General features: G+C 36.3%; 1 pseudogene; it reads right to left on the reverse strand.

The window, feature by feature from the left end:
• Positions 1–15572: 15572 nt before the first annotated feature.
• LOC136172649 (putative SNURF-like protein) lies at positions 15573–15804 on the reverse strand (annotated as a pseudogene).
• Positions 15805–19234: the final 3430 nt, after the last annotated feature.

Consider the following 19234-nt stretch of genomic DNA (forward strand, 5'->3'; position numbering starts at 1 on the left):
AAGGGTGGCCGAGCGGATTCTCAGCCCACAGCCCCGCAACCGCTTCTCCTGCTGCGGCCTTGATAGCGCCGCGTGGCCCCGAGCGAGACTCTTCTTTGGCTCAGGGCCCCCCACAGTTGACTTCCCTCCCTCGCTTTCTCCTTTGGAAAACTGGAGGCATCGGAATAAGGTATGCGACGCTTCACTGGCGATTGCGGTGCCGCGATATAGCCAAGACAAGCCAGGGCTGGGAGAGAACCCGGATCTCCTTTGCCTGAGCGGAGCCGGGTTTTCAGTTTTTTGTTTTTGTTTTTTTCAATTTTCAGGAGCCCGCGGAGGAAAACCGCAACGCCAACCAGGCCTTCACGTCGAAGCGCCGCAGCAAGTGGCCTCACCTGGTTTGGCTGCGTCTTGCCGAGGAACAATGAGGAGTTGGAAGGCCCTCTAATTTTCATCGACTGGCCTGGGTGCGGGAAAACCAAAGAGGTTTTGGCCCCTGGAAACCAAAGAGTCCCAAGGACAATTACTGTCAGCCATTCCCCCACTCAAACCCAGGAAACTTAATTTACACTACTTCAGGAGAAATTCCTGTATCATCTACAAAGGATGCGTTGTCTTTCCATGCTCACAACAAACCAGTCGAAGCAAAACAAAAGGATCTCAAACTTACTCATCTTCAGTCTTGAAAGGTCCCTCTGTGTTAATGGATGTAATTAAAGGCCTTCTAGGTTTGCTGATAGATACTAGAACCGAGCATCTCCTTACATGTCCGCCATCGGAGAGTCCCAAGCTCCAGTCCTCACATGAATTTCCGGACTCTTCCATAGCCCTTCCGGTAGAATCCAGGTGGCCCCATAGTTCTGCCTTTAGCAAGAGAGCTATTTCCTAGGAGTAACTGGGTGGGCTGCAACCCGCCTGCCTCTCCACGTTGAGAAACGCTTCTCTTGTGGGAAGGTCTGTTTCTATTCATCCGATTTTCTAATGTCTTTGATCAGCCTAAATATTTTCTTGGCAAACGGAAATTGACCATGCCATGAATATGATAACAACCTGCTTGGAAAGAAGCTATTTTGTTTCGAAGCGGCAAGCGGGGGGCGGAGGAGCCAGGGAAGGGAGTGGGGGTCGGGTAACTAGCTGGCTGGTAAGAATGCCTGAAATAGATTCCTGAACATACATCTTGTTGCAGTCTCTGAAGCAGATTTTTGAAAGATAGATAAACACACACCTGGTCTCCTAAATGTCTTTGATATACTTTATGTTTAAAAAAACAGAACTTCAATGGACGCCTCTGGAGAATTTCCCTTTAAAACATAGATGAAAGGCAAGGTTAATACAATGTTCTCTTAATCCCTTTGGCTTGTGAGTCAAAATAAATATTTTCTTCTGCATGTGATTGTACATCCTGCCGTTTGGCTGTGGCTATAAGCAAATCGACCGGTAATAAAAGTGTTTTGAGGTTGTGTATTAAATGCAGTTCTCTTGAAATCAAGGGTTGGGGGCAGGGAGGGGGCTTACTTCACAGGCAAGAGCTGGTGGGTTTCTGAAAAAGCTGCAAGAAAAAGACCTTTCACCTCTCATTAGTGATGCCATCAGTGCTCAGGCAGAGTGGAGCTGAGGTCATGTTACATATGGCACACAGTCTGCTCAGCACTTGAAACGTCAGCTTTGAAATTTTAGAGAGGGGAAAGGTCATCTTTAATAAGCTAAAGTCTGGGGCTCCCATTGCCCTCTTTGCAAACTGGGTGGGTGTCCATATGCTTCAAACCTTCTGCACAAGTTTTGTTGTTTTTCATTTGCAGTTTTAAGCTGATTTTTTGTTTCACCTCTTCATTTAAGCTGTAATCTTTTCAGCTGTTAATACACCAAAAGGCCTTTCATTTTTATAGCAACTCTGTCATCTTTCCTTTTCTTCTCATGCAATCATAAAACTGTCTGTTCTGAGTGATAGCTTTTTAGAACTCAGCTTCCCAGAAGAAATGAAGTGTATCTGTCCATCTGCATACATGGATCCAGACATGTGGGCTATAGGGTTACCCTTCTGAGTGGGTAATTTAGACTTCACTTTTGTACACTACCTAATTTACTGAACCTTCAAAACATTAAAACTTCCATGTTATGTAAAAGCTCTAGTTTCTGAAAACTTCCTGGTACTACTAAAATGTTTCATGCCATTTACTGAAGTTTCACATTTTATTTTTACCATGTAGGGGAAACTCTCAAATCAGAAGATATTGATTCTTCTGTAAGGTTTAAAGTTAAGGCTGACAGAAGCTACAGTGGTAGATACAGCCCTGAAAAAAAGAAATGCTAATATCTTACTTCCTTGTTCAAAAAATGTTAGGAACATTTGTGAATGTTTAATCCTCATATTTTTTCAAGAAGTGAAGTCAACCAAACCCAAGGCATGAAACTATACCCAGATCTCTTTGTAGCCACTGTTAATATGGATATAAATATTTTTCTTTCATGTCCCTTTGCAAGGAACTCCTCAATAGTGATTTGTCATTGACTCAACTCCAGAAACTTTTTTTCCTTATGGACCTACTATCCAAGAAGAGCAGCCTCAGCACACTATTTTGTGTATTCCTCATTTTTCTTCATGTCTATCAACCCATATTGTCTGTTTATATCACCCCGATTTTGGTTAGTTTTTTTCTTTTTTTCTTTCAACTTTTTTCTTCTACATGAAAGTTGCATATTTTGTCATTATAAGATAAACTTTATTAAATAAGACAACTGTGCATGTTCAGCTTCAACCAGTAGACTGAATGGTCTTTTAAAATTCCTTCGCCTACTTTGCAAATTGAAAACATTGAAACAGCCTCTTGAGTAAACTAGGGATTCCTTATTACTGAGAGATTTAATGATTATGATATGCAGATAGGTGTTGCTTTTGCTTTTGTCTCTAAAAATCCTTAATTCTGGATGAGCGAAACTTTGAAAGAGCAGTCTGTATGATAGCAACTGAAACTAAGAGTGGATAGAATAATTTCACAACCAAGTGTGACATCAAGTAAATAATTTATTTCTAATTAGTTTCCTACATTAGAGTTTACTACTAAAAAGCTAGTAGACTTTATGATACTTTAGCTAACCCAAAGCGCTTGGGACTTTGAGGACCTAAATGGTTAAGTTCAATCAATCTAGTCAATAGAAAGTCAAGATAAAGATGCACACTGTAGTCTCAGGGAGTGCATATGTGTTTGAGAGAGAGGTACTGTTGCTTTTTTGCTTTTGACTAAATTTTAAAATTCCCAAAAATACTCCAGGAAAATTTAAGAGCAGATTGTTTTACTCTGCAAAACAAGGAGTGAAATATTTCAAGAAGCAGATTCATCATCGACAGGTCAATAATTTATTAAAGGACCATAAAAAGAATGCTAATAATTTACACATTTTATAGGATCCTTCACTCAGGAGCCTTTAACATTTTACAAGCCTGATCTCATTCATCTTCTCAGAACTTTCTCAACTTCTCAGTATTATTATTGCAAAGGGTGATTATTCCTATTACAAAAATATGGCAGAGAGGCTGTACAAGTTGCCCATGAAAGTATAATTCAGAGGCAGTTTGGGGATAAGAGCTATGAATCCCGATAAAATAAAGAAGCAATACAGATAAATTGTACAGCACAGAGAAATATAGCCATTATTTTGTAGTAACTTGAAATGGAGTATAATCTATAAAAACATTGAATCACTATATTGTACACCTGAAACTAATTTAATATTGTAAATCAACTTTACATCAATCTTAAAGAGCTTTGAATCCCAGATCCTTTCCAATTTATCTAAGAAGCAATTTTCCATAAAGAGATCAGATTCAAAAGATTTCAATTTAGTGAGTCCTTGTAAAATTTTATCCTCCCTAAGTTAGACTCTATAATTCATGTTCAAGATTTGTGAGAAATTTCATAAGTGTCTTTAAATCACTAAGAAAAAGAAAATGTAACATGAAGTGACATCAGTCCGCACAGGTCTGGTAGTTCTTCCTTCCTGTTTGGAAATAAGTCATATTCTTAGTTGGTGTAAATGTCATGGGGGAGGAGACATACAGATTACAGAACCATGAGGTAATTACTACAGCTTAACTGTCCTACAGAGAAGCTATTAAGTGTTCATAAACAGGGTTACAATAGGATACATATTCTATGAGAAGATTTGGCCTGTATTTTCAATGCTTACAATTCTTTCTTTGGCTTATTTAAGAGAAGAACTACTAGAAATTCCAGAAATGTAAGGATTTGGCTTGTCTAAAGGACAGTGTTTCATTGAGTTTAGTAAGCATGCAAAGGACCTGAAACACTTGTAAAAATTCAGTGGCCAAACCCCCAGAATCTTGATTCCCTAGATTTACAGTGGGATCCTGGAATCTGCATTTTATGGCAGCAACTAATTTTAATGCAACTGGTTAGTGGGCTTTTCTTTGAGAATAAACAACCACTCTGCCTGATGTAGGAACATAAAAAGGATATGTTCTATCAGCAGGAACAATATTCAAACTGCAAATTTTGACCTAATCAGAATTTACTTTGTATGATTTTGAAAGAGAATTTTTCGATTAGATTTTTTTACTGGGGAGGGGAGAATCTTTGGGTTTCTGAAGGATTTCGTGGGCCTTAAGATGTTTCTAACTAGTAACTAGATAGGAAATAGTTTGTCCTCTTCAAGTGATTCCTTCCGCTAAATGAGTTAGCAGGGAAGTGACATCAGACCAGGACAATGAGACAAAAGAAACATCTTTGAAGAAAATTCAGCACCAGCCATGAAAATTAAACCAATCTCATTGACCAAAGAACAGTATTGCCTCCTTTGTACACCTTAAAAACCAACAGGTTTTGTGAACATCTCTCAATGTGCATGATCCTAATTGAGCATGTAACCCAATTGAGCATGTAACCCAATTGAGCATCTCTTCCCCAAGATTTGCATGAAATTAAGATGCTCTGGAGTGTTGCTACAATTTGACAAAAGGAATGGAAAATAAAGTCTAAGAGGAAGTTAAAAGTGTTGTCTGCACAGCAAATAGTGGTCATTTGTTGCTTACAAAGGTTTAAAAGTATTTTTACAATAAAGAACACAATCACATAAATGGCAACTTCTTGCTTATGAGAGGGAGATTAAATACCCAAAAAGGTTAATAATCACATTTTATTATTCTCTCCCTTTAAAGATCATTTGAAAATGAGATCATGGAAACATAGATATCAGACTCTTTGCTGTTGGAAGACACCAAGAAGTCACTGGATAAACCTCTCACTCTAAGTAAAATCCCTGCAAAAAAAAAAAATCCCTTTGATGGGGCAACCCTCACCGCTGCTTAAACACTTGAGTATTGGAGAACTCACTACCTCACATCTGTTTTGTATGTTTTAAGACTTAACAAAACAAGAAAGATATGCCTGGTGGCATGAAATCCATGATACAAATGAGAGAAGCATCGAGAGGATCTTCTAATTACTTGTTGGTCAAGTAGAAAGTTAGAGTAAACTGTACTGGCTAAACTGCTTTCTCAAGTTTCCATTTTAGGCGTTTCTACTGTTTGCCCACTGCCTAGTAGGCTGCTGGAGTTCACTATAGGAAAAGTAAATATTGTCATTTCAAATAAAGAACTGTTTATTATATAACAGAACAGAGGCTGTCTTCTATTTTTGAGATTCTGCTAAGTTAATTGGGGACAGTAGCCAAAGCAGCTGCCCAGGAGATGGGTGTTTTCCAACAGCTACAGTACTTAAAGCTGAGCTGGGCTCATGTTTGTCTACAGCGTGGCAATCACATTGTTCTCTTCCTTGGATGTTCTTTGGCTCCTATTGGGGCTGAGTAAATGGAGGCACCATTTGTACTACTTTACCAGCCCATTTGACTCCTGAAGTGAGGCTAAACCATACGGCAGGGCAGATCAAAGTCAGACCTGATGGCTTGCTACCATTAATGGGATTCAGCTCAGACTCTTCTCAATGAAGAGGAAAATGTTGACTTAACCCCTATTTCCATCTAAATCAGGGGTTCCAAAATTTTTATAGATTTGGGACTGGACTCAGTGTTTTTAATAACTTACCCACATCCATTTTGTTGGAGGTTTGTCTGCTGCCCATGTTTTGAAACACTGGTTTAAATATATGACAGAGGAAGGAAATCTAGACTGAGAAGTGATTTAAGATAAGCAAACACAAAGCTTTGGTTAATTAAATAATGTTTTTCAGGAATAATACTTTGCACTTCTATGCTTTGTGCTTTTCAGAGGGCTTCTTCTTTTTGCCCCTCACTTGTAAGATGGATAAGGGCCAGTGATATTATTAACTCCATGTTATAAATTAACTGAGGTGAAGCGTGTATATAAGTGAGTGGATATGTGGTAGATGGAGGTTAGGAGCATGACCTTTCCCATCTTTGTTTACCAAGTTCATAGTCTTATTTCTTGTAGGTCAAAACATATAGATGTACCTCAAGCTTTTTCATGGCTATAACATAGTTCATGGATTTTTTAAATTTATGTAACTATTCCTTTATTGATGGATGTGTCTTTTTGCCAAACTTTTTCTTTCATGATGATCCTGTGACTATCTCTACACTTATATCTTTGAGTATTTTTTGTGTATATTAAATTGCTTAAAGTGAAATCATTGAGTCAAAGGGTAATGTATATTAAAATTTTCATGTATATTGCCAAATGGTCCTTCAAAATGTGTACCATTTTACACTTGCCTTGACAGTATGCAATAGACTAATTTTTCCCAATTGCCTAGCTGTACTCTTTAATCTTTGCCAATCTGATTGTGGAAGTGTGGCTAATTTAAATTTTTTACTTTTGCTATTATGAAAGTTTAGTATCTTTTTAAGAGTTAATTATTTATTTATTTTTGGCTATGTTGGGTCTTCGTTGCTGCTTGGGCTTTTCTCTAGTTGCAGCGAACTAGGGCTACTCTCTAGTCTCAGCGTGTGGGCTTCTCACTTGCACTAGCTTCTCTTGTTGCCAAGCATGGGCTCTAGGGCACACGGACTTCAGTAGCTGGGGCATATATGCTCAGTAGTTGGCGCTTGGGCTTAGGTGCTCCATGGCATGTGGGATCATTTCAGAGCAGGGTTTGAAACAGACCCCTGAGTTGGCAGGCAGAGTCTTTACCACTGAGCCACGAGGGAAGCTGAGTTTAGTGTCTTCTAAATCATGCCTGGAATAGACGTAATGAAAGAGGAAAGTGTACAAATTATAGCCCAATAACTTTTTACATTTGTATACATCTGAATAACTATCATCTAGATCAAGATATAAAATATTTCTATCACCTCAGAAAGTTCTCTCTCGCCACTTTACCCACCCACCCCAGCGGTAGTCACTCTTCTGACTTCAAGTGTCAACATCAATTCATTTTGCCTGTTCTTGAATTGAATATAAATGAAATCAAACAGTATTATCACATCTTCCTTTGTTCAACATAATATCTGTGGGAATCATCCGTGTTGTTATGTATGACAGTGGTGCATTTTTTAAATTATTGTTTGTATTCCACTATATAAATACACAATAATAGGCTGATAATCCATTCTCCTGCTGATGGACATTTGTGTTGTCTCTAGCTTTTTACTATAATGAATAAAGCTGCTATGACCATTCTTACCCATGTCCTTCATTGGGTATATGTTCTCATTTCTCGTGGTCATGTATCTGGAGAATTGCTAAGTCAAGGAGTAGCTGTTTATTTAGCTGAAAAAAGATACTGCTTAGTGGTGTTCTAAAGTTACTCTCCCACTAGCAATTGTATGAGAGTTCCAACCACTCCACATCTTTCCCAATACTTGGTATTTTTATTCTTTCAAATTTAAGACTTTCTGGTGGATGTATAATAGTATCTTGTGGCTTTGATTTTTGCATCTCTCTGACAGATAATTATATTGACCATCTTTTCACGTACTTATTGACTATTTGGATAGTCTCTTTTGTATAATGCTTATTCAGATCTTTGCCCATTCTCGCAGTTGTTTGTGATTTTTTTGGTCTTATTTGTATGAGTTTTTTATACATTCTGGACATAATCCCTTTGTCAGATGAATGGATGGATTGATAGACAGATAATGAAAATATTATCCTAGTATGTGACTTGCCTCTTCATTCTCATACTAAAGTTCTTATATTGAACAAAAGTTCTTAATTTCAGTTAAATGCAATTATGTTTTTATTATTTTATAGTTATTGTCTTTTGTATCATATTTAAGAAATCTTTATCTACCCAAAGTCATGAAAATGTTATCCTATGTTTTCTTCTAGAAGAAATTTGATATTTTAATTTGACATTTATCCTTTTGAGATATCTTGAATTAGTTTTTATAGGTAGTGTAAAGTAGGAGTCAAGTCTGAAGTTTTTTCCCATATAGATACACAACAGTTCTAGCTTTGTGTGTTGAGAAAGCCATACTTTTTCCCACAGAAGTACATTTGTACCTCAGAGAGAAAGTATTCAATATTTTACCATCAAACATGTAAGCTGCAATGTTTTGGTTTGGAGTTTCTTGTAGATCGTTTTTGTCATATTAATAAAGTTCCCTTCTATTTTAATATCTGAGAGTTTTTGTCCTGAGTGATTTTTTTAATCAAATGCATTTTCTGTATTTATTGAGATGAGTGAAGTGAGTGAAGTCGCTCAGTCATGTCTGACTCTTTGCGACCCCATGGACTGCAGCCTCCCAGGCTCCTCCATCCATGGGATTTTCCAGGCAAGAGTACTGGAGTGGGTTGCCATTTCCTTTGTTTTTTTTCTTTTTTTCCCATTAGTGTGATGAATTATATCGGTTATTTTATTTTATTTTTGGTTGTACTATATGGCATGCAGGATCCCAGTTCCCAGCCAGGGATCAAACCCGTGGCCCCTGAAGTGGAGGCGAGGAGTCTAAACCATTGGAGAGTGCTGGGAAGTCCCCGTATTGATTATTTTAGAATGTTAAACCAAACTTGCATTCCTGGGATAAATCATTCTTGGTCATTATGTATTATCTTTTTTTCTATCTCTGTATTAAATTTAATAATGTTTTATTTAGAATTTTTGAATCCATATGCAGAAAGGATTTTGGTTTAGGCATCATATTTAGGTTCCCATTTTCTCTAACCTCTGAAAGGGTCTGAGAGAGATTACTATTATTTCTCCTTAAATATTTATAAAAATTTACCTTGAAAGTCACCTGGGCCTGGATGAACTTTATGAAATTTTATCCATGTATTTGATTTATTAAACATATGTCAGAGTATTAGTATTTTTATTTCTTTTTATATCAGTTTTGGTAATTGGTATTTTTCAAAGAATTCATCTGTTTTGTCAAGTTTATTGGCAAAGAGTTGTCATCATGTTCTCTTAATATCTATAGAATGTGTAGTGACATCACATTCTGAAACTTTTTATATTGGTCATTTGTGTCTTCTCTTTTATTGATTATTTTTTCTGGGAGATCATAGATTTTATTACTCTAAAGAAAAGGTAGTCTGTGATGATTTCTTTATTGTATACTTTTTATTTCATTGATTGCAGTTGCATTCTTTATTATTTCTTTTCTTCTGCTATATTTGTGTGTAATTGGCTCTTCTTTTTCTATATTCATAAGATAAAAGCTTAGAGTATTGATTTTCAACTATTTTGCTTTTCTAATGTGTTTATTAGAAGCCATTAATTTCCTTCTAGGAACTGTTTTAGCTGCATCCCGCAAGTTTTCATATGCTTTATTTTCATTATCCTTCAGTTCAAATATTTCTAATTTCCCTTGTGATTTCCTCTTTGGTCCACAGGTGATTTAGAAGTATGTTTCTTAATTTTCATACACTTTGGGATTTCCTATTTATATTTCTGTGTTGATTTTAATGGTCAGAGAGTATACTCTGCATGATTTCAGTTCTTTGAAATTTGTTGGGTCTTGCTTTATAACCCAGCATATGGTCTATTTTTAGTGTGCATTTGAAAAGAATGAATATTCTGCAGTTGTTGGGTATAGTGTTCTATATATATCAATTAGGTCAAGTTGCTTAATAGTGTTGTTTAAATATATCCTTATTGACTTTTGGGAGTTTTTGTTTATAGTTACTGGGAGATGTGTATTAAAACTTCTAATATGATTGTGACTTTGTCGATGTCTCCTTTTACTTCACTTAATTTTTGTTTCAATATGTTAAAGCTCTGTTATGATGTCTATGCAAATTTAGATTTGTTGGGTCTACTGAACTGATCTTTTTATTATTATGATAAGTTTTTCCTTATGTCTAGTAACACTTGCCTGAAAGAACACTTTGTCTCTTAAACATAATTATACCAGGTTTCTTTTAATTAGTGTTTCCACGCTCTATTTTTTCCCCATCATTATACTTTCAAGTTATCTGTGTCTTTATGTTTAAAGTATGTTTCTAATGAGCATAATATAATTAATTATTTTCTTAAAACAAACATCTATTGATATTTATTTTTAGTGAATTTGTTGATATAACTAGAATTAAATTTATCTTTTTTCTGTTTGTTTTCTATTGTTTTCATCTTGTTTTTATTCCTCCTTCCTGTTTCCTTTTATAACAATTAAGATTTTATTTTATCTCCATTTAATTTTCATTATTCTCCTAGTATCTTTGTTTATAATTACAAAATTATATGTTTAAAATGTAAAGTCCTCCTACTAAGGAACATTATATATTTATTCAGGTCATGTTAAGCCTATTGTGGGTTGAACAGGGGCCTCCCCAAATTCATGTCTATTCAGAACCCCAAAATGTTTTTGGAAATAGGGATTTTCCAGATGTAATTAAAGTAAGTATTGAGATGAGATCACGTTGAATTAGGGTGGTTCATAAATCAAATGAGAGTCCTTGTAAGAGATAGAAAGAACACACAGATATAGAGGACTATGTGAAGATATAGAAGACCATATGAAGACAGAGAGAGAGATCACAATGATGCAGGCTAGTGGGGTGATAAGATATGCCAGTAACAACCAGAAGCTAGGAGAGAAGGATGCGACAGTATCTTCCTCAGAGCCTCTGTAAATGAACCAACCTGATCAGTTTGTGGCAATTTATGACCGCAGCCACAGGACACTAATACAAAGACTTTCAGATAAATTTTAGAGTTTATTTGCATAAATCTTGCAAAATTCTCATTAAATGTATTCCTAGGCATTTTATAGTTTTTATTGCTATTATGGATTCTATACACTTTTACATTTAAAAATTTAACAATTGTAGTATTATTAAAATATTGATCTTATATATTAAAATATTTATGTACATTTAAATATGTACATTAAAATATTTATGTACATTTTATATATAAAACTTTTTTAACCTTCTGATTACTACTAAGAACCTAAGAAAGCTGTTTTCTTTTATCTGGTCTCTTTATAGAACACTAATATTTGTTGCAACTATTTTTTATTATTCCTGTGGATTTCCTACGTTAATTTAGAAAATGTCTCTTCCTTTCAAATATGTCTTATGTTGAACCATATGGTGGCTCAGCATGAAAGAATTCACCTGAGATGCAGAAGATACAGGAGATGCCACAGGGTTGATCCCTGGGTCATGAAGATCCCTGGGAAGGGCATAGCAACCCATACCAATATTCTTGCCGTGGAGAATCCCATGGACAGAGGAGCCTGACAGGCCACAGTCCACAGGCTCGCACAGAGTTGGATATGACTGAGCACACAGCACACACATATTGTTATTCCCTTACAAGTTCTTAGTTTTGTCTTCATTAATTCTTCCTGCTTTCTTTGGGCTTATTTGTTTTTATTTTTCTGGTTTCTTGAGTTGAAATCTTGGCCATCTATTTTCAGTCTTTCTTGCAAAATAATACAATTACTGCTATGGACTTTCCTCTGAAACTTTATTTTATAGGTTTCCTATATAAAATTCTACTTTTTAAAAGTATTTAAATAACAGACATAGTCATGCAAGTAAAACTTCAACCTCCAATTTAGAAACGTTTAAACTGGGGGATTTCCCAGCTGGTCCCAGAGCTTAAGACATTGCACTCCCTATGCTGAAGTGGGAGACAGGGAAGGGTTCTATCCCTGGTGAGGGAACTAGGTTCCACATCCTGCAACTAAAGATCCTGCGTGCGACAACTAAGACCCAGTGTAGTCAAATAAGTAAATAAAAATAAATATTAAGAAAAGAGAAATGTATAAATTGACAAGAAAAATGTCTTTGCTCTCCATTCTTCAGCTCACAACTGTGAGTCCATCCCTTGGAGTTAACCACTTTGGATCATTTCTGGTTTTGGTCCTTCTTGTGGACATATCTAGAGCTCTGAATAGTATTCTGTATCTCTTTTATTTGGTTTATCAATTGTCAGGAATATTCCTGTCTTCAATGAAAGATTTGGAGTTTAGCCCATTTAACACTTCTCAGTTCCCTACTCTTTCATGCAATTTTGATTATTTTATAACTTACTATAGCTTACAAAAATATATTTAAACTTCTTTTTTCTTGATCCATCAACTATTTAGTAAAACTTGATTCTCTCCTAGGTAAGATGAGGAAATTAGTATGTCTACACTTCTCTTAACTTCATTGTCTCTGCCTCCCAGTTTCTTTTCATTTTGGTCAAATCATAGAATATATTGTTGCTTTTATTATTTTGAAGCAAAAAAGCTTTATTTTACCTTTGCTTATTATTTCTCTAATGTTTTTTTTCCTTATGTAAATCCGAGTTTCTGATCTATATAATTTTCCTTTTGTCTGAAGAACTTCCTTGGACATTTCTGAAAAAGCAGATCTATTGGCAACAAATTCTCTCAATCTTTGTCTGAGAAAGTCTTTATTTCTCATTCACTTTGTTTTTATCTGCAAAAAGCCTTATTGTTTGCATTTGGTCCAAGGCTTGGGAGAGGGCTCCCAGGGGGTTAAAAAGCTGCCTAGTGGCTGCAGAGAGGGGCTTCATGTAGAAGCCCTGACACCAGAGGGGCGCCTCAAAGTCCACTAGGCTCCAGAGGTTTCTAGTTGTGCTTCCAAGAGATATTCCCTTAACCCAGCCTGAGGACCACCCAGCCTGTGGAGGTTGGTCAGGTGGTCACCCATCTTCTTGATGAGTTTTACCTGCTCCTCCAAGAACTGACTCTCCAGAAAGGCACAGAGGTAGGGGTCTGCGGGGGCCACACAGATCTAAAAGAGCATGGCTCGGGTTCTTCTCCATGAGAAGGGTGACTTCCATAGCATGCTGGGTTTTACCCCCACTCATCTTGAGATGGTTTCTGCACGTCCTGGAAGGGGACATGGTCCCAACACTGGTTTTGCATTTTCAAGAGACAGTTGTGCACATTCACCACTCTCCTAGGCCAACTGGCAGAAAAAATGGTCCATGCCCTCCAGACCCACATTTGCTTGGTGAAAATAGAAGTCCAAAGAGAGGTAGGTGTAGGAGGCCTGCAGATGCATGTTGACCAGGAGGTTGATGGTGGCCCTCACCTCTGTGGAATAATTCTGACGAGTCTCATATTTGATCGGTAGTAAGGAGGTAAGCTCAGAAAATGTTGTTGGCTAGCCCTAGTGATTGAAGACAGCTGAGTGGCTGTCTAAGGTTGGAGGGTGATGGGAGGCTGGAGCAAGGGGGGTCCTTGGGTCTGTTCCCTCCAAACACTGTTGAAGCAAGAGACCTGGGCCACCATCACCCTGCACACTGCCTCTCCTTCACTTTTGAATGATAATTTCTCAGGATGCAGAATTCTAGGTTAATGTTTCTTTCTCTTTAACACTTTAAATATTTCACTCCACCCTCTTCTTACTTGCATAATTTTTGAGAAGAAATCAGATCTCAATTCTTATGTTTGTTATAATATATATAATAGGTGTGGTATATATATATAATATATATGGTATATATATGGTGTGTATATATATATAATATGTATAATAATATATAATAATAGGTGTGGTATTATTCCCCCTCTGGCCTCATTCAATTTCTTTATCTTTGATTTTCTGTAGTTTGAATGTTGTATGCCTGTGTGTAATTTGGGGAGAACTGATCCTACTTATTGTTCTTTGAGTTTCCTGGATGTGTGATTTTTTGTTTAATATTAATTTGAGGAAATTCTGTTTCTGGCATTCCCCAAAGGAATATCTTTGTTATACCTTCTGTAGTTGTCCATGGCTCTGTTCCTTTTTTTTTTTTTCAGTCTTTTTTCTTTTCAGTTTTGGAAGTTTTTATTGACATAATCTCATGTTTCTTCTTCAGCCATGTCCACTCTGTGAATGAGATCACCAAAGCCCATCAGAAGTTATCACATTCATTTCTGTTTTTTATGTCTAGAATTCATTTTGATTCTCTTTTAACATTTCCATCTTTCTTCTTGTCCATCTGTTCTTGCATGTTGTCTGCTTTATCCATTAGGGCTTTTAGCATGTTAATCATAGTTGTTTGAATACTTGGACTGATAATTCCAACATCCCTGACATATCTGAGTTTGATTCTGATGTTGTTCCTTCTCTGCAAACTGTGTTGGTTGCCTTTTACTTTGCCCTGTAACTTTTAGTTGAAAGTTGGTCCTGATATCTTGGATTAAAGGAACATGGTCTGATTTCCATTAGGATTCTCCTCCAGTAAATTGTGATTCTTTCTATCTGCCTGTCTGTCTCTCCAATTTTGAGGGCAGCTGTTTGCCCCGTGACTTCAGTTCTCTGAGGGATTAAGAAAAGTTGTTGATTTTCAGGCTTTTTGTTAGGATGGAGTGGTGATTTTAAAGCATCTTATATTTTTGACCAGAAACCAGAAATCCTTTCAAATTTGTAACTCCTTTTGCATAGTTTATAATAACACTTATAACCTGAATTTTCCATAATTCATCTTCATCTAAAATCTATTATGAAATTCAAGTCCAAATAATAGCACTTACAGTATTATAATTATGTAACTAGTATTTGTTACAGATCTAGGTGGGGTGATTGAATTCATAGAAAAGAAGCTGTAATTTTATGTTCCTAAACCTGTGCTACTCTGAGATTTTCCTATGACAAAGTGAAATGGATATTCCTTTCATACAGTTTATCCATTTCTCAAATGAATGCCTTGCCTTAGCTCACTGCATCTATGGACCACAATTTTCACAGAGTTTGTAATTGTCTCCCTTTTCTCTTGTTGAAAGAGAAAATACATTTCGTAATTATCCCAATTGTTATTTGTACTGTTTTTGGAATAGTTACTTTTAAACACACTATTTTATTGTCACATTGCATAAATCTATACCCACTGTTTCTTTCTATGGTCTTTGTGGGTTACTTTTGCTGTTTCTCAGATTCTGTGTCATCCTTTGTCATGGGATTCCTCTTTGGTGTTGCTGAAGTATATTTTGATACTTTTCAACTTTTTTCAGAAGAGATATATAAGAACTAAGTCTTTGCATGTCTTCATTTCACTTTCACACTTGGTTGATGGTGTGGCTGCATACAGAATTTTATGTTCAAAATATTTTTTCCTTACTTATCTGAAAGCATTACTCCATTGCTTTCTTGCTTGCTTTTCTATTTTTCATGGATAATATCTTTATTACATTATACATTATATTATTACTTTATTATTTTATACCTTATAAAGATATAAAACTGATTTTTCACTTGAAGCCAGCTATCTTTATGTTCCAATACTGCCTTTATCACTTCTTGGTGTCTCCACTAAGAATATCTGTCTTGATTTCACCTGGAAATCCATTACAGATATTTGCATCTGCTAGATTCCCTTAGCTACAACTGACACTCTTGGTTGCTCAGTTGTAATTCCTTTGACATTTCACTTGGACTTCTACCTCTGGTGTGTGCTGGGCTGTTGTCCATCTCAGGTGTAAGGCGTCCCTGGCCTGCTCCATCCCACCACTGGCCACTCCTCTGGCTAGAATGTTAAGTATCTCCCATAGTTGCTCTGCTTTCTTCTGTTGCTTTCTTGAATCCCATGTGTCAGTGGAATCCCTGAAATTTTTACTCGTTTTAGTAATGTTTCCTCTATTCACCCCCTAACCCAAAGACTTTGGTGTGTTCTCTTTATATATGTTCTGAAGTTTCAGAATGAATCTTTTTTTTCCAAACTCATCCTCTTTCAATCTGAAGTTTTATATTTTATATCAACTCTGGGGCATGTTCTTCTATTATTTTTTCATTTTTTCCTCATTTCTCTGTTCCTGGAACATCTGTGTACGACAGATACTTGTTTTTTCAGTTGTTCTACTTCTCTTGACATTTTTCCCCTCACGTTTTCTGTCTTTGGTCTTTTTACTCTATATTGCAGGAGACTTTTCTGATGTTTTCTTGCACTTCTTTGATTTATTTTTTATTTTGGTGATGTATTTTTAATTTCCATGAACTCTTCATTGTTTCCCAACTGCTCTTCTTTCATAGTAGTCTATTTTGGTTTAAAAGTGAATATATTCTCTTTTTGGACATTAGTGAAAATTCCTTATAGCTTCTTCTGTTTTATGAATTATTTATATTTCCACTGTCAGGTCAGTTCTTTCAAAGTTTATTTCAGTTGTTCTCCAAGTGAACTTGAGGTGCAAAATTTCCTACCAATCCACGGTCTTTAACTCATTTATTTGTGGATCAAGGACAAGTACAATTGATATAGGTGACTTGAGTGGGATTTCCTTTCTTCTGCTCCAGAATTAGAGCTAGATTTTGTGTTTGTTGGTAGGAATGTGGACGATAGAATTTACTTTAGGCTGCTGGGGGCAGGTGGTCAGGCTGGTCCTCTCCCCAAATGCCAAAGCAAATTCGGTCCTATCTGGTATGCCAACCCCTATTTTGAATTACTATTGTATGAATATACCACATAAACTGACTACATCTCTTCACAGATGATGTTTCCAACTTGGCCTAGGGGCAAAATCCTTTGCTGCACAGAAGGATGTGGCAGGGGACCAAAGATCCAGGAAGACAGGATTCCATGCTCTGGTTCCATCAGCCCTGGATTTATGTGCCCATCTTTGGAGTTGGGGATGAGAATGTCTGCACTTGTAACCCCATGGATTGAGTAGAGAAGGTGTATTCAGAGGAAATTCAAATGCTTTTATCTGAAGATTAAGACAAAAGCAATAATCATGCACTATTATAGGCAAGTGTGATTAACCCCACTTTATGAGTTCATTTGATAAAATACTGTGAATGAATCATGGATGTTAGAAATGAGAAGCAGCATGAGATAGTAAGTCAGCCTAACATAAACAACACCATTGCTGGTCCTTGTGTTGATCTTTGTGGGGAAAACTAGAGAGAATGCTTAAGTATTTCCATCAACTTAACCTTGGTCCACTTCTCATCAGTTAGGAGTGGAGAGGAAGAGGCTCTGTAAATCACGAACATCATAGCAAATATGTCATAGACTCCAATGGAGACCAACTTCCAGTTTCTGATTCACTAAATATCTATCCCTTGAAATGAGCATAGAGTAATCAGGGAAGGAAAATGTGACATGGTTAAGACTTGTGGACTCATACAAAGTGTTTGGGACCTTATTCACTCTATTTGCACTCCTCCTTTCATTTGTAGGATTCTGATCCATTTCAAAGACTTTTCTGGGTAACGACTGGGTAGAAAGTTCTGTGAAATTGAAAACTTTTATATAGATCAAGATTTTCAGTATATCCCAAAAAATAGTTAGAGTTGATACAGAAAAATCTCAGCTACATCACAATGTTGATCACTTCCTTTCTTTTTAGCAGAATAACTGCCATTCTCAAACATAGAGCTAGCATTTAGCCCTAATGTATGTAGTAATCAAAATAGATGGTGATCAGCTTATCCAGTTTCCCATCTGTGCTTTGGCTATGATGTTTAATTTTCATTTCCTCCTTTCCATTGACATGGAAGTACGTGAGATAGCCCTTTACAGGGGATGTTTTTACTTCATTCTTACATAAGAGCCAAAATTCCATTTGGAAAGAGAAATTACATTGGGTTTGATCAATACCCTCAAAGAATTAAGGAAAAAAATTACTTGTTATTTGACATTAATGTGGACTTGATGCCCATGATTTGTGCTCTTCTGTTAATTGCAGCATCACTAGCAATTAGATTAGCAATTGTTAACATCTAAAATTGATTTTAATGCACAAGAATCAATACTTGAGCTGAATGTTTAAATATCTTGACACTAACAAGAGATTCAGTCTTTCCAATTGAATTACTTTTTGCTTTGTGCATTTTACAACCTTGAGCATGTCTAAGAGAGATGAAAAGTACCTACCGTTGTAAAGGACAATGTAAATAACTTGCTATGGTCATAGAAATGAAGGCAATGGCATTGATGGGAACAGTAAGCAGTAAGTATAGTTTGTGAAACTGAAGTGTCTTAGTATTTTGCAGTAAGTATAGTTTGTGAAACTCAAGTATCTTAGCATTAAATTTGACAAAAATTTTACTAATTACAATGGCTCATGAGATTTTATTTGTAACATTTTTTAAAAATTGGAGTATTGTTGATTTAAAAATATTGTGTTAGTTTCAGGAGTACAGCAGAGTAATTCAGCTATATATATTTTTTCATTTTATATTATTTTCCATTATAGGTTATTGCAAAATATTTTTATAGTCCCATATGCAAAGAAATAGCAGAAAACAATAGAATGCGAAAGACTAGAGATCTCTTCAAGAAAATTAGAAATACCAAGGGAATGTTTCTTGCAAAGATGGGCACAATAAAGGACAGAAATGGTATGGATCTAACAGAAGCAGAAGATATTAAGAAGAGGTGGCAAGAATACAGAGAAGAACTGTACAAAAAAGATCTTCATGACCCAGATAATCATGATGGTATGATCACTCACCTAGAGCCAGACATCCTGGAATGTGAAGTCAAGTGGGCCTTAGGAAACATCATTACGAACAAAGCTAGTGGAGGTGATGGAATTCCAGCTGAGCTATTTCAAATCCTCAAAGATGGCGCTGTGCAAGTGCTGCACTGAATATGCCAGCAAATCTAGAAAACTCAGCAGTGACCACAGGACAGGAAAAGGTCAGTTTTCATTCCAATCCCAAAGAAAGGCAAAGCCAAAGAATGTTCAGACTACTGCACAATTGCCCTCATCTCACACACTAGCAAAGTAATGCTCAAAATTCTCCAAGCCAGGCTTCAACAGTACATGAACTGTGAACTTCCAGATGTTCAAGCTGGATTTAGAAAAGGCAGAGGAACCAGAAATCAAATTGCCAACATCCGTTGGATCATCAAAAAAGCAAGAGAGTTCCAGAAAAACATCTATTTCTGCTTTATTGACTATGCCAAAGCTTTTAACTGTGTGGATCACA

Source organism: Muntiacus reevesi, chromosome 7 (assembly GCF_963930625.1).
Source record: "Muntiacus reevesi chromosome 7, mMunRee1.1, whole genome shotgun sequence".
In the NCBI taxonomy this organism is placed as follows: Eukaryota; Metazoa; Chordata; class Mammalia; order Artiodactyla; family Cervidae; genus Muntiacus; species Muntiacus reevesi.